This window comes from Amborella trichopoda, chromosome 11, assembly GCF_054954075.1.
Source record: "Amborella trichopoda isolate Santa Cruz 75 chromosome 11, AtrichopodaSantaCruz75HAP2 v2.0, whole genome shotgun sequence".
NCBI classification, from domain to species: domain Eukaryota; kingdom Viridiplantae; phylum Streptophyta; class Magnoliopsida; order Amborellales; family Amborellaceae; genus Amborella; species Amborella trichopoda.
In genome coordinates this window covers 10638002-10650991 of record NC_142346.1, presented here as the reverse complement: position 1 = coordinate 10650991, position 12990 = coordinate 10638002, and positions in this window count along the sequence as shown.

Below are 12990 nucleotides of genomic sequence, written 5' to 3'. Positions count from 1 at the left end.
GATTTATTACTAAAATAATGTGTTTGCAGGATTTCAGATCACATGATGGGGACAATGGACTATGGTGTTCTATGGTTCAGGGGTTATATGGAATAGTGTGGTCTTAAGGGTTCAGGAAAACCATGAACTTTGCCAGTTTCAAAATAGGGTGTCTACAGTTGCCCCACTTTGGCACTCCCTATCCTTCGAGGGATCGGTGGGTAGCAAATATGTAAACATTGCAGACATTTTAAATTTATCCAGATGTTTCGTGGTTAGAGGGCATACCAGCCTTTCCCTCCAAAACATTACGTTCACCGCTCACCCACCTAAGGCATTTTCATCCTAGGATTTTTGATATGAGATGTTCTGATGAGTTGCACAAGCTTGGAACTCAAGTTGAATTTTCTAGCCATGCTACTTAACTTCAAGGGTTTTTCTAATTGCAAATCTTTAAAGTTGAGATTATCCTGTATTTTCCTCAAGGACTTTCTTAGGTCTTAAAAGGCTTTACCTATTGGGAAGATGTTGCTCAGTCAATTATGAAAAGAGAGATGAGCTAGTGACGTGGAGCATCATGTACGGGTACCCAGCTCCCTTATTTTAGAAGATATTTCTAGAAAATTTTGAAAATAAGGGAGAGGCTTGAAATAAATCCAGGATCTTGGGCAGGTTATATTTTTAATAAAGAAATCAAGGTTTTTGAAAACATAAGACATAGAGTGAATTTTTTTAAAAAAAGAATTATATTTAAAATTTTAGTTAGCAGGTTTAGCTCCGTCAACCATAGAGTCCTCTAAGCAGTTTATCATCATACAACGATGGACGGATATACCCTACTTTTTTGTGATACGGGATTAGACAAATACATGTGTTTATGATGCAAATCTGATAGATCTGGTGGTGAAGATCTATCGAATCTGATACCTTAAACTAATGAAAATGAAATGGTAAAGAAAGTGAGACAAATTGAATTCAGATCTGAGGCCAGATCTGCCAAAAAATGAGCAGATCTACTCTTAGATCTGTGGCAGAGCCAACATGATCCAAGACACTAAAATATGATTTTTAAAGCAAACTAATCCAAATAAGGCTAAAATGAAATGAAAGTAGTGACAGAAAGTAAAAGAAAGAGAGATAAATGATACCAAATCGGGCTAGATGGCCTGGGACTCACGAGCCCTTGAGGGCTCGCTTGTATCAGAACCTGTAATCTTTGCCTCACTTATCCAAATGTCGGTCAGCAAGTCTTGATTAAGTAGGGTCGTTGTGCCTTGAAAATGGCTTAAAACTAGCGTTCTTAGGCTTAGGTTAAGTTAGGGTTTTCTCCTTAAGTTTTTCCTGAAGATCTCTATCTTTTGCAACTCTCTAAGGTAATTCATATCCTAGGTTTTCTCTCTCTCCTCATAGGGTTTTTTCTCTATCCTCTCAAAATGCCACGAACAAGAGGGTTTATAGGGGTGAAAATCCGTTGGGAAGGATATCCTCCAGCAATAAACAAATCCCTTCAGTCAAACACATGTTTTGAGGATCTCGGATCTGGGCGACACTGGGCGGGTCGCTCAGTCCAGGCTGGGTGACAATGCTGGTGTCACCCAACTCAAAAGGTGTCCAAATTGAAAAGTTCTCTTCAGATGTGTTCTTTAGCCTCTTGTGAAGCTCTCAGAGAAATTTTGGGGCCAAACTGATGTTTTTACCATTTTTAATGATTTTTTTGGTAAAATAGGGTATTTACGGGAATCTAGGTCAAAACAGGGTTCTTGCATAATCTCGGGCGGGCAAACTGATTCCGAGTCACAGGGTAGGCTGTGTGAACTATGGATTTTGGGTTTACTAGGATAATGTGGTCCTAATGATTCAGAAAACCATAGAATTTACCAGATTTAAAATGTGGTGTCTATAGTTGCCCCTCTTTGGCACTCCCTATCCTTCTGGGGACAGGTGAGTGGCAAAGAAGTAGACACTTTGGCGTTCCCTGTCCTTCAAGGGGCAGGTGAATGTCAAAGATTTCTTCTTGATGTCACGTGATGAGAGGGCACACTAACTATCTCTCCAAGTCATTGCGCTCATGGAGCTCACCCACCTAAGGCAATTTTCATCTTTGGTTTTTGACGTGAGATGTCGGTGAGTTACACAAGCTTAAAACTTGAGTTGGATTTTCTATCCATGCCACTTAACTTCAAGGGTTTTGCAGTTCGAAAATTTTTCTTCTTTGATCTCCTTAGAGTTTCCTAAGATTGTCTATAGGAAAAGGCTTTCTACAGGAAAAGATTTGTCTGGCTAAATCCGAAGAGAGACGAGACAACAATACGGTAATCGCAGCAATGCAGTGATCATCATATACGGGTGTCCAAGCTCCTTTGTTCGAAAAATCATTTTAGAAAATTTGAAAGTAGGGGAAGATTTGAAATAGAACTCGGAGCAAGGACAGGTGTAGTCGGCAGTTATACTCATACGACCGTGGAGTTTTAATTATTAATATTTTTTTTGTTGCCCCTATTGGGGGGTGGTTTTCTTTTAATGTAGGTCTTACAGTTTAACCACTTGTGACCTTTGGTGAACCCTATGTGAGCGTATGAGGTCCTTACTTGAATCTTCGAGACAAGGAATCATCAAGTATTTTTTGATCTTCCAACCTCAGCTCTTGTATTGCAATTCAAAGGAGAGTTCTCTAGAGTTTCGAGAGAAATAAAGTCTTGAAAATACAGAATACCGTCCCTGGATGTTTAGAATCTCTTTGGATTTCCAATTTCGTTCCCCCACCACCACCTTTCGACGTTTCAGACGATCTAGGTCCTTAACAATGTTCCTTCAAGATAATGCTTATTGATTTTTCTTTTAACACCACTTTGACTCAGGGGAGGAAAAGAAGATGTTTAGAGAGCAAAGATTTTGGAGATTAGAAAGGAGAGAACTTCTTCTTTTTTTGTGGCCCCGGGTTCCCTTTTGGGTGTTTAGCTCGATAGCCTTTTTTCCAACGCTTGGGGTTCCTTTCAGATTTTCAGCCCAGTGGATTTTTTTTTTTTTTTTTAATCGCTCTGGGGCCTGGTAGCCTTTTTTCCAACACTTGAGGTTTCTTTCAAATTTTCAGCCCAATGAAAATTTTTTTTTTTTTTTGAAAAAGAAAACAATGACAAAGAAAGAGGGGGAGGAGGAAGAAGAGTCAAAAGGTGTCCCTTTTTCTTAGTAATTTGCCTTAAGATTATGTAAGAATTCGATCATCTTTCCCTCCTCCAAGTGGTAGTGAGGTTCTATTATCGGTTTTCCTTTGATTTCCCTTAACTTAGGTTGTCATCCAAAATCTCTTTGACAATGATTGTTGAATCTTCGTTGAACTTTACCTTTAAACTACTCCACTTGAACCTTGATTTTGGGACTCAAAATCACTCTCAGTTTCCTAATCCCTCAGTCTTCTGTATGGACCAATGGTTTAAAAAGCGGATCGGTGACCCGGATCGGGCACCTCAAAAACCAATCCGGATCGGCGAATCGGCGATCCAGAACTGGAATTGGCTGAATTGGTCGGATTAAAGCATCAAAAAAATCCGAAAAAATTATTAAAATTCATGATAAATGTTGTTTTTTAGGAATCCAATAAAAAATGAGGGTACTACATTATTAACTTTCATTTTTTTTATCAATTTGTGAATATTGAGATGCTCTTTCCCTGTATAAATTTATTTTAACTATTAAATTTGCATCACATAAAAGAAAAATCATAGAATTATCATGGATAAAATATATAATTATATATGGACTATTATAAAGAGTAGACTAATCAATGAAAGAATGGTCATTAAAATCTCGTTTTGGCGAAAAACCCTAATCCGCTAAAAAAACCCAAACTATTATAGCCTAACTAACTATAATCCAAAATTATTACAACGACACTAATTATAATATTATATACTGAAATTATAATTATTAGTTTACATTTTATAATTATTTTATTAGACACATAATAACAAATTAAAAATATTTTATAATATTATCTAATTTAAAATGTATTATTGACAACTGTAAGAAAAATAGTATATTACATGATTTATAATGTAAAAATTCATAAATAAAATAAAAGATTTGGTTGTCAATATAAAAATTAATAAAATACGTACAAATTTTGGAAATAACACTTCAATTTTTCAAAAAATTATTTTTTTAGGTTTCTATAATAAATTTAGTAAAAGAGATTGTTAGTAGAAAGATGAAGATTTCAAATAGAATAAACTTTTTTTTTTTTTTTATACCTTTCATATTATTTACAAAAATAATTATACCACTATATACAACAAAAATTAACTGTTATATAAAAAATTAATTTTTTTATTTTTCATTTTTTTATGTCTTTTATATTATTTACAAAAATATTTATATTTATACCAACCACTATATACACAACAAAAATATTTAAATTTATACCAACCACTATATACACAAAAAAAATATTTATATTTATACCAACCACTATATGTACAACAAAAATGCAACACATGCCCAAGGGGATTCGAATGCAACACATGCCCAAGGGGATTCGACCTTGGAACATCAAGTAAAAAAACCAAAGTCATAACCACCAAGCCATCTAACTACATCTAATTATAAATTGTTGATTAATAGACTATATTTACATTTCGTTTTCATTTAATGATGTTTGGGAATTATCCCACATCGAAAGATGGGTATTCAATTTTGGTATATAAATACCTATGTAATATGAACTATAATATATGTGAAAAAATATTAGGGCAACCTCACACGTGCGCTTGGATACACGTGTGCACGCGTGAGTGTGCGTGGGGCATGCTCGCACGTGCGCTTGGACACACGTGTGCACGCGTGAGTGTGCGTGGGGCATGCTCTCACGTGCCCTCGGACACACGTGTGCACATGTGAGTGTGCATGGGGCACGCTCGCACGTGCTCTCGGACACACGTGTGCGCGTGTGAGTGTACATGGGGCACGCTCGCATGTGCGTGTCATGCGTTACGTGTGTGAACCGGGTTGAACCGGACAGAACCGGATGGGAACCGACAGTTCTACTCTATAATCGACGGTTCTCGATTTTGTGCTAGAATCGACATGGGCTGTGCCGTTTTTCAAGTCGAACCAGGCGAGTCCGGTTCGACTCGCCATTTTTTAAAACACTGGTATGGACGGATAGGCGCATCAGGTTTTCCCGTTAATGGAGTAGTTTATGTTACACATTAGGCGTTAATGCTTTTTGAAGTGTGAGGCATGAATGCCTCATTTGGTTATTTTCAAGGGGCAAGTCATCACCCAACTCCTTTTCGGTAATCTTTTTCATTGTAAATTTCGAATTTCTTTTCGAAGGTTAACTCCGTAGTAGACTCCATCTCAGTGCTCGAGCTTATGTGAGACTCTCGCACTAGAAGAGTGATTAAGTTGGTATTAGATGGACTTACGGCATGTTGGGAGTCAACAAAGAAGGGTTCAGTCTCATTAGTTGCCCCTATTGTATCCTCTTCATGATAGGAGTTTGCCCCTATTGAATATTTTGAAGGGGTTGCCCTTACAGGGCTTTCTGTTCCGTTGGGAACTTGTTCTTCACAGGATGAATTCTCTTGATATGGTGGTGCTCTGGCTATCGAAGTTCTGCTCATGTCGTTAATGACTTTTAGAGAGCTTGCCTCTTGAGGAGGTAACATGGTCAAATTTTCAATATCCAATTCTTGATCCCAGATTGGTGGATCATTCAAGAACTCTTGTGAAGGTGGCCTAGTTGGGCCCCTTAGAATTTTTAAAGATTCGAGTTCTATCAACTCTAATGAAGATGTCAAATCTTTGTGAATAGTCAAATTTGGGCTATTTGCTTCTCCATCATCTATAACTGGGTATACCTCAAGAGGTGACTTAGTTAAATCTTTTAAGATTGGCTCCTCATCCCATGTAGGTGGGTTGGCGAGGAAGTCTGGTGAAGGTGGCCCAGGTGGGCCCCTTAGAATTTCCAAAGATTCGATCTCTTTTGATATTTGAGGTGTTGGCCCCTTATTTGGAAACATAATGGGAGACTTTGGGGTGTTGACCCATTGTTTGGAAGATGATCCTTTCTCGTTAATCTGGATCACGTCTATTTCTAATACGTTGTCCTCATTATATTGATCTCATTTAGGTGGGTCGTCGAGGTTTTAAGGAGAAGGGTTTCCTTTTAGCACTTGCTCATTTGCCCCCTCACAAGTTATTGTCCCAGAATTAAGATTTTTCTTGTCATCATGAGCATGAGAATCCATAGCTTCAAAACCTTGGTTGAGCTTATGCTCGAGTTCATATTGCTCTTGCGAGTTTGATTCATTACCACACACGTATGAACTATTTATTATATTAACTTGAAAGTACGGGTTGAAGGGTTTATATGCTCTAGTGTGACTCTTGATGATGGGGATTTCTTGTGCCACTTTTGGGAGTGTATCTTGGAGTGGAATTCTATATGCGATACCCCTTTCTTCTCCCCCTTCTTCGATTATGGGCTTGGAGCTAAGGTCATCATCACTGCTTTGATTTTGAGTATCCTTAGTCATTAATTCCTGGGTAAGGTTATGCTCATTTTATTCTTCATCTACTGGACTTTCTAGTTGATTTCTTCTTGTGCTCCAAGTCCTTTGTGAATGTTCTTTGGGTTTGGGCACAACTTGTGATTCTCCTGAGTTAATCAGGTTGACATTAGAATTGTTTGTCGAAGCATCTAGAGTTTCTGGTTTTTCTATGTTGTCAGCCTCTTTCTTTCTGACACTTATCGTGTCATTATCAATGAGGTCCTAAACTCTATGTCTGAAAGCTCGACATTCCTCCGTGCTATGGGCATAGTTTTGATGCCAATCGCACCATTGAGATGTATCGCCTCCATGAAAAGGAGGAATCTTGGCTCCTATCGGTAATTCTTTGAGCCTTGCCTTATCTTCCTTGAGATGGTTTTTCGGTTGCGACTTTATCTTCCTTGGCTCGCTCATATCGTGATGCGCTTTCAAGCATATCATCAAATGAGTAAGGGACTACCCCCACACTAAAGAACATTTCATATAAGTGAATTGAGTCGTCGTTGTAGCTGTGAGCTAGCTCGGTTGTATGGGCTGTTGAACTTGATTTTGTGGTATGTGACTCGTATGAACCGGCTGTTAAGCCTATGTAGCGGGTTGGCCCAAGGACTGAGCCTGAGGAATGTGTTGAACTTGATGTGCCAGTTGTCGGCTTGTAGGCTCCTCCGAGTTGAATTGGGTCAGAGCATACCCATTACTCAGAGGTTGCACAACTTGGCCATGCAAGGAGGCCTACAGGATAAGATCTCCGCTTAACTGGGATGAACGACTCAAGCTACTATGACCACTAGACCTCTAACCTTGGACGGCTAGGTCTACCTGATCTTGCCCTTAGTTGGATGATCTATCCCTACGGTTATGGTCTTCTCTTGCCCTAGCACTGGACTGAAAAAGTGAAGGAATGCCATTACTACTACCAGGTGGAGTCTGCCCTCTAGATAGTCTTGGGCTCGAGTGATGATTAGAACTAGACCCTAGCCAGTAGTGGGTTGGATTGGCAGACTAACAGCCTTAGGACTATCCTGGTTTGAGCCAAAATGTTGAACTTAGCCTACGACTTGAGTTTCTGACCTGACTTTCTTGGATTGAGTGCGCTGGATGGTGTATCCTCTAATGAGAAGGCCTTGAAAGTAAGCATGCACTTTAGGATTGTCTTTATATCGAGTTAAATCAAAACACTGATCTTCACTGGTGATGGGTTGCTTGGGTAGACTTTCTCTTATTGTATGTGAACCCACTCGCCCACTAACTGGCTGATTGCCAAGACTAGAATGTTGGGCTGCTAGTTGACCATCGGGGTTCACACGGCTGAGATTGGCTGACTCAGGGATTTGGGCCGGGGCTTTATTCTTGTTGTGCCAACTGGATTTGAGGTTAACCCCTATGTCTTAGAGGATTGCCCCCAGCCTGATCCCTTGACTATTCAGGGTATTACAAACCTTATAAAACTGTTGGCTCATGACTTCTAAAGGGTGGCCTTGAAGGTGGCTTAGATATCTAGGTTTGGTTTTATGGGGGTCTAGAGTCGGCTTACTAACACGAGTGCTATGGATGATTTGTGAGGGAGCACTGTAACGGTGCCTCTCGGACTGACTAGGTTCTCTGGATCTAGACTGAGCGGGGGCCATAGGGTTGGACTTTTCTCTACCATGATCTTGGGTCATAATTCCTAGGCTTGGTGAGATCTAGACTCAACGCCTCATGGAGACCTGTTATGTCTCTAGGGGCAAAACCTTAACTAAGATCTAGGCTAGGACTAGACTGGATAAAACCTGTTTGATCTAATGGGCTTTGGCTTGAACCCTGAACTAGGTAAGCCTAGTCTAGTTCTAGAGGCAACTCTAAGCTTAGACCTGTGCTAAAACCTAGACTAGATGGGTACAAGTCTCGGCTCGGACCAAGAGTGGGCCTAGGTTCGGACCAGGGTGTGAACCTAGTTCGGACCTGAGCTAAGCTAGGTACAAGCCTGGACTTGGACCCAGAGGATTCAGTTCGGACAAAAAACGGGTCCGGATTGAGATCTAAGATTAACCAATCAGAAACTACCAAGCAAGCACACAAAAACGTTTGACCTAGATTGATTACAGGTAGGCTTGGCTTGACAGTGGGTTCCTAACTATTGAAATGCGGCTAGGCTGATATAAGTTCCCACATAGGTCATGGCCTCTTGTTATAGGATGTTCACCAGGTCCTACTATACACGAAGTTGCTTTGAGGCAAAGGATTACGGAGGGCCGCTCACAGTTAAAGTTATGCGAATCCCAATCGTCTCGACTCTCAAAGCTAGGTTCTCCTCACGTCGTTAACACAGACTTTGGGGGTTTTCGAAATATTTGTTTGCTGGTTTCCCGAACACTCCCGGTCCAACGTGTGCTTGGAATGTGTAAAGAAGCACGCAATTAAAATAAATTCAAGCACACAATGCACACAAAACAAGAAAGGAAATAAGTGATCGTTCGGCACTGATTGTGCCTAGAGATGCGTGCTTCGAGGCGAAACTCACTTGAAGCACAATATATATGGAGGGGTAGGAGCCCTCGTCTCATTAGCAAGGCACAGTCTGTGCTAAGTCAAGCACGGCCCGAGTCGAGGGTGACTCGAACGGGACACGGTTCAGGGAGGGTGAAGGAGCCCTCGATGTATTTTTTTTATTTTTTATTTTTATTTTTTATCTTTTTAAATTTGATGAGACAGAGTTAAACTAAGCATGGTGAAAGCAGGAAAAACATAGTTTCAGTCAAAATTAACAAACTAAAATAAAAATACAAAAGTCAGAAACAACACAGGCCTATCTGAAGCACAATATATTTTTTTATAGTTTTAAAAAATTTATTTTGAGCCAAAACTTGGTCAAAATGGAGCCAAAAGGTTCTGGAACAAGCATGTGGGGCCCAGAAAGTTTATGGGACCTTTGCAGTTGGGCGACATGGGTGGTGTCGCTTGGGCGGCACTACTGGTGTCGCCCTTGCTTAGTCGCCCAAAAAACTATTTGTTTTTTTTTTTTTTTTTGTCAAAATTGATGAAATAATCCCACTTTAAAGTTGGAAGAAGCAGGAAAAAAAATATATTTATGATGAAACAAATTAAAACAGAGTAAAGTAGAACAGTGAAGAAGGAACAGTAAAATATTTTTTTGTTATTTTTAAAATTTTAATTTTTCTTTGAAATTTTGTGGACAGTCACAAAAGAGATCCTAGAATAGATCTAAAAAAAATTCAGATGATTTTGAAACTTTTGAATTTGGGCGACAAGGGGGGGTGTCGCCCTGGACCTAGGCGGCACTAGTGGTGTCGCCCAAAAAATTCAGGTTTTCACAGCACCAAAACCCTGGATCCTGGTTACTGTCGACTTCTGGGACTCTTTGTGATTGAAAACAGTAAAAAAAGATGAATAAAAATTGTATTTTGACGCTTGGATCAAGCTCGAAATGCCCCACGGTGGGCGCCAAACTGTTTATGATACAAATTCGACAGATCTGGTGGTGAAGATCTCTCGGATCTGACACCTTAAACTAATGAAAATGAAATGGTAAAGAAAGTGGGACAAATCCAATTCAGATATGAGGCCAGATCTGCCTAGAAACGAGCAGATCTACTCTCAAATCTGTGGCAGAGCCAACATGATTCAAGACACTAAAATATGATTTTTAAAGCAAACTTATCCAAATAAGGCCAAAATGAAATGAAAGTAGTGACAGAAAGTAAAAGAAAGAGAGATAAATGATACTAAACCGGGCCGGATGGCCCGGGACTCCAGAGCCCTTGAGGGCTTGCGCATATCAAAACTGATCCTCTTTACCTCTCGTATCCAGATGTTAGCCAGCAAGTCTTAATGGAGTAGGGTAGTTGTGCCTTGGAAATGGCTTAGAACTAGTGTTCTTAGGCTTAGGTTAGGTTAGGGTCTTCTCCCTGAGTTTTTCTTTAACATCTATATCTTCTACACCTCTCTAGGGTTTCTAATCCCTATCCCAGGTATTCTCTCTCTCCTCCTAGGGTTTTTTCTCTATCCTCTTAAAATGCTACGAAAAAGAGGGTTTATAGGGGTCAAAATCCGTTGGGAAGGATATCCTCCCGCAATAAACAAATCCCCCAGTCAAAAATGTGTTTTGAGGGTCTCGGATCTGGGTGACAAAGGGTGGTGTCGCCTAGGCAACACTAGCAGTGTCGCCTAAATCTGGGCGACACTGGGTGTGTTGCCAAGTTTAGGATGGGCGACACGGCTGGGTCGCCTAACTAAAAGGTGTCCAAATTGGAAAATTCTTTTTAAGTATGTTCTTCAGCCTCTTGTGAAGCTCTCAGAGAAAATTTGGGTCAAAACGGATTTTTTTACTATTTTTAATGATTGTTTTGGTAAAACAGGGCATTTACAAGAATCTGGGTCACAACTGGGTTCTTACAAGGTCCCGGGCTGGTAGATTGGTTCGTTGTCATAGGTTAGGCTATGTGAATTATGGCTTTTGGGTTTAGTAGGATAATATGGTCCTAAGGGTTCCAAAAACCATAGAATTTGCCAGATTTAAAATGGGGTGTCTACAACACCCTACCTTTTACGTCATTCGGGGCTAAAAGTTTTCTAAATACATGCAACGTTTTATGTCATATGAAGCTTGATGTTTTCTAAATACACCTAACCTTTTATGTCATACAGGGTTAGATGGATACACTCAACAATTTATGTCATATGGGGTTGGACGAATGCACCACCTTTTACGTCATACAGGGGTTAGATGGATACACTCGACCTTTTACGTCATATGGGGCTAGACATTTTTTTAATACACTTGACCTTTTACATCATACAGGGCTAGATAGGAATAAAGGTTTGTCATGGTTAGGAGGACTAAGGATGGGAGGTTTGGTTAAGTACTCCTTAATTTGGCTAAAAGCCAGTTGACATCTGTTGTCCCATATAAATAAGACATATTTTTTAAGGAGTCTATTAAATGGTGCGCACTTGTCTGCCAGATATGAGATAAAACACCTTATGGTCTATATACGACCTTGAAGCCCACGAATTTCTTTGATGCTTGGCTCGTATTTTTTACGGGTCTACCTTGATGCCCCTTTAGCTTACTATAAATTTCCTAGCTGGAGTCAACTTTTGAGTTGATGTTTTCTGGAGTCTTTCGAAGGTTGTTCTCAGGTTAGTGAGATGATCGGCCCTGGCCTTTGACTTGATCAAGATGTCATCGATGTAGTCTTCCATAATTGTATGCAATAGGTCGTAAAAGATTCTAGTCATTGCCCGCTGATAGTTTGCTCTTGCATTTTTTAGACTAAAGGGAATGACACTGTAGCAATAGGTTCACCAATGTATTATGAAGGATGTTCTAGCTTGGTCTTCTTCTGGTTGTAACCTGAGAAGCCGTCCATAAATGCAGCATCTCATGTCTCGCAGTGTTGTCGACTAAGACATCTATATCTGGTAAAAAGAAGTTATCTTTGAGACATGCCTTGTTTAGGTCTCTGTAATCGACATACACTTGAATCCTCCCATCTCTTTGGTACAACCACTATGTTAGCCAACCATTCAAAATAGTCGACAGGGGTGATGAATTAGGCCTTGACGAGTTTATCAATTTCTTCTTTAATTTGGAGCTCAAGGTGAGTCTTTTGATGTCAGAGTTTCTACTTACCGGCTTTGCCCCTTCGTGAAATATTAGGCGATGTTGCACTAATGTAGAATCTAACCCTGGCATATCATCGTATGACCAAGCGAAGACATCACGATATTCCTTGAAGAAAGAAATCATGTTCTCTCGTTCCTCAGGCGATAGGGAGGTTTCAATCTTGGTTAGCCTTGGATCATTCTCAGTTCCTAGGTTGACATCAATTGTCTCCTCGATGGTAGCCATTGGGTCACCATCGAATCTCTTCTTGAACTGCTCAAAATGGGTAGTGAGTTCCTCAAGTTGGGGGATTTCTTCAAACTCTTGATCTTCGTCGGGGTTATCTGATTCATCATATTGAATGTTTTTCACCATCAGTAGGCTATTATGGGTGTCTACCGATTTCAAAATTTCTTCTTATTTATCATTTTCTGGATTTTCAGTTTTTGTGATTTTGCAAGAGGTATCCCTTATGGGACTCGCAATGGATGGATATGTTAGGGACTAGATGTGTAGGGTGGCTGGGCAGCTACCCCGCTCCTATCCGTTTTTTTTGCACCGGGACGCAACGGCACCGTTGGCATGCTGTCAACGATTCTTGAGATAGGGGAATGATCGACCAATTTCGTTCCTAGGTTCGACCAGGTGAATGAGCACGATTGGATATGTTAGAGTCAATTGTGCATACTTCCAAGTCTAGGTCGGCGAAATGGTCTTTAATTCTCAAATCTTATGTGTGTTGAAGTTTGGAAGCAGAATCCTCCATCGTTGGGGGACTAAGGATCACCTTTAGCCGTTTTGAAGGATGGGAATCAAGAAGATCAAATCTTTAAATGCGTCCATATACAAAGC